This window comes from Cydia amplana, chromosome 19 (genome assembly GCF_948474715.1).
Source record: "Cydia amplana chromosome 19, ilCydAmpl1.1, whole genome shotgun sequence".
Taxonomy (NCBI): domain Eukaryota; kingdom Metazoa; phylum Arthropoda; class Insecta; order Lepidoptera; family Tortricidae; genus Cydia; species Cydia amplana.
Window position 1 is genome coordinate 10,518,184 of NC_086087.1, and position 4,136 is coordinate 10,522,319.

Genomic DNA, 4,136 nt, shown 5'->3' on the forward strand with positions numbered 1-4,136 from the left:
GTAGCACGTGCTCCCTATTAATTGGCACGAAGTGTAAAATTTACACTGTAAATGTCAAGTTTAAGTTTTCGATTTAGGCCGCTAGATAGCAGCAAAGGGCAGCCTCAAACTGTAGTGAGCTGACCTGCTTATTGGCGTGACCATGTACTATAACACATTACAATCTAAATCTGTTAATATCTGTTTATACAGGTAGCTCTTTGGGTCAGAAATATTACTAAAGTACATCTCTGTATCATATAATATTTTGAGAAGATAATTAAATAGTAAATAATTGAATAACTCAAAGTGAGATTGACTGGATTGTAGAATAATTCAAAGGGGTCATCCATTAATTACGTCACACGAATTTCTAGGTTGTTTGACCCCAAGGAGACCCCTAGGAGGGGGGCCTCCTTGTCACATTTGGCAAACCCCTCCCACCTAGTGTGACGTCACATTTTTTCTACGAAATCGCCAAATCGAATTGAGTAAGTACCTAAGTATTATTAATATTTTATCAAAATATTTTTGACGATATAATTATTAGTAATTTTATAACCCAAAACTGCTTAGGAAAGAAAATTAAACGAATAAAAACGATTATCGTTTTAAAAACTTGTTATTTAAATGTACAGCGAATAAAATAATTTAAATAAATTTTCGGTTACTGATGAAGTTAAAGTGACGTCACAAAGTTTGTGTCTCCCCCCTTCCCCATGTCACAATATGGCACATTTTCTTGACCCCCTCCCTCCCCCTAAACGTGTGATGTAATTAATGGATGACCCCAAATGCTAAGGATAGGAATGAGAAAATAATACCATTTGTAAAGAAGTTAATGTAAGTATAGGTACAGTTAGCATCAGAAATGGCTTAGTGGGCAATGTGTTTAAAAATTACCTGTTTTCGAGTAAATGCCTATTCAGTTTTTTTTTATTAGCCAATTTAGCAACTTCTGTTGCTGACTGTGCTTTTTGGTGGGTAGTTGTATTATTATAACAACTGTTGTATCGACATGTTTACCTATTCAAGATAATAATGAAAACATTGCGAATAATAATATCTTCATAACATAATAACTATAATAACATTTAAATCAAATATACGAGCATATATCTTATTCGAAAAGTAATTGGTAATCTCATCATGAATTTATGTATTCTAAATATGATAAAGATAATATTTAAATGTAATTGTCCGGTTGCATAAATGGTTAACTTGTGTAAATATAAAATATTTATCACTTCAAGTTGTAAAATCAATTCAATGTATTCATGAATAACATCAGCCTAATGTGACGTCACTATGAATGCAGCTGTAGATATAAACGTGGCCAAATTCAATATGTATTTGGCGAAATATTTGTAAAGATTTCAATTTAATGAAGGTTAAAAATACAACTGATTAGGAATACAGACAAGGGAAGTGGCGTTGTGGTTTACGGGGGTTGGTATTTTGTCTATTCTATGATAAAGTAGATAAGGTAATAGATATACGAGTATTGTAACTGGACTGATGGATGGAATGTAGAATGTACAGATAACTGACCCTCCTGCAAACAAGTTTCTATGCAGAGGGGTCAGTTATCTCTGCAGCTTACTTTACCTAAAGATAGATTGCTAATTCATACGTACACAGTTCGAAAGGGAGAGATCAAGATACGTACTGTTTTTTAACTCAATTGGCCTGATGACGAATTTTGAAATCCCTTTTATTATTGTCGGTACACTTGTATTGGTTCCGAAAAGCACAATATTTCAGCTATACTCATAAGATTTAACATAAATAATAGCATTTTTTTTATAGCTAGTTTAAAGTAGTTTAAACCTCGCGCGAAAACGCCTTGCAAGCCATTTGTGACGTCATTATTTAGTTGTTGGAAGGGTGATAGACATTTTTTACATACTTACAGTTACGAATTTTCCCTTGAATCCGAATGATATTGTTAATTCAGCACCATATATTATGATTAGGGATGATAAATACATTACAAACATTAATCTCATTTTATACAAAAACTCTCACACGGTCCAATTTAAGATGAATTATTTAGATACATGCAAATTCTGAGTGAAAATCACCGAGCGCCGGTTTTACTTTTTCATTTTTAATTTTTTCTGGTTACGACAGCCACCATGGCAATGATAGTTCCATTCAGCCAAATAATTAAAAAAGTTTTCTGGTGAAATATCGTATTATTTAGCATTTTAATTATTTAATTATAAATTAATATTTACTTTACATCGTGTAATAATATTTTTTGGACGTAATAAATGTTTGGTGGCGAAATAATTTTTTTTTTGAACCTCCAAACTCTTTGGTGAGGATGTATGGATTACGGTCAATGAGGTTGTCTATGCTGCTCTAAGAAATACGTCATGGATTGATGACGTCACTCCTTAGCTCGCTTCTGATTGGCGTTTCAGTTAAAATGGCTGAATGGAGAATTTTGCACTTTTATTTTATTTAATATATTAATCATCCTAATGTTTATACTGAGATTGGGCCATTTTTTAGAACCATATTAACATATATGTTTCTTTGTAACCATTATTTCCATGATTCTTTGTTACTGTCATCAGGCCAATTGACAGGAAATAGTTTTTTTCTTTATTTTTAGGGTAAACTACACAATGATTTGCCCTTTACAGTCAATACCTATTTTTATGGGGAAATCGTCACTGTTGCGTTAAAATATGTATGAAAGGTTATTATTGACGAGGTGCTGACATTATTATGGTAGTTACCCTATATAGCTTCGCTTTTCTTATACAGGCATGGTATACCCATCAAATACATCCACAGACAAGACATCCTAGACTGAGCATAGTAGTGCTACCCGCTCTGCCACAAATATACGGTAGTTTTACTCCATTTTCGAGTCAGTGTTTTTGTGTGACGTCCGTGTCTTTGAACAGACCAATCACGGCACGGGGCTCGCTCACCTCGTCCCCCGCACCCCATCAGTATTTTTGGCAGCATCGGTTTCGTGAAATAATTGCTCTAAACTCCGTCTAGAGGATTCCTAGTCTATGAAAATTAGAATTTATATTCACACACATCTGAAAAGGCACTATTACTTAGTTTGAAGTTGTGAAAATATCTTATGTGACTTTCCAAAAAGTATCTTATTAGATGCCATAAGGTACCTTTTGTTATAGAAAACCATTGCCTGTTACGTTGTATTTAAGAATATAATATTTTTGCACATGTCTGAGTGTTTTATATCCACCGGTTTTAGTTTAAGTTTGCAATGTTTTTGTTTTTACGATGTCATAATATTGTCGCCATTTGTAAGGCGTTTATTGTAAGTTGTTGTGTTATCAGTGTTTTATACTGGCTTTGTTTGTCGAAATATATTAATTAAAAGGAAATTATGTTTTTTCTTCACCTTACTGAATTCACTATCAGGCCGGATTAACCATTCAGAGTACCGGCTATGCACAGGATAATAAAAGCTCCGAACGCGCACTAAAGAAAATGTTTCATAGAATGAAAATTTAAATACGATGTGCTAAAAAAGACAATCTGCATTGCCTAGGAGTACCGACATTGTTAATTTGGCCCTGTTCAGGTTCACTATGAACTCTTAAAGGAATTAATTACGAATGTTCATGTTCGGGCTTTACTATTTGTCAATTATTTACATCATACATAAGTAAAGACGGTTTTTTTACGAATGGAATCAATCATCGAACGAGCGAGCGAAGCGAAGCGAAGTTCTTACATTCAACTTTGAACACGCGGCTGGCTAGTGGCACGTCCTGGCATTTCGATGTTTTTAAGCTGAACTGTCAGAAGATAGTTTGATACACAATAACTTAAGTAAATTTGTTCTAATTTAAATGAAATTGGGTAAACGTGTAGTCGAGGGCATTATATTTTAGTCATTAAATTATGAGCAGGCTCGATCAAGGGGTTATTGAGCTAGAAGAGCTTAGAAGGCCAAAAAGCTGTTTGTGAGGTGTCTTGCTATTCTGGTCATTTTATTTGCAAGAAAGTATGGTCGAGTTTGGTATCAAATGAAAGTGCTCGGCTTACACTTTTATAATATCGTTTTTAAATTTACCATTTTAAAATAATTAGCAAGATAAAAATAAAATAAAATAAACATAATATAGGTATTTGACATTTGACAGGAAATATTTCGGCTT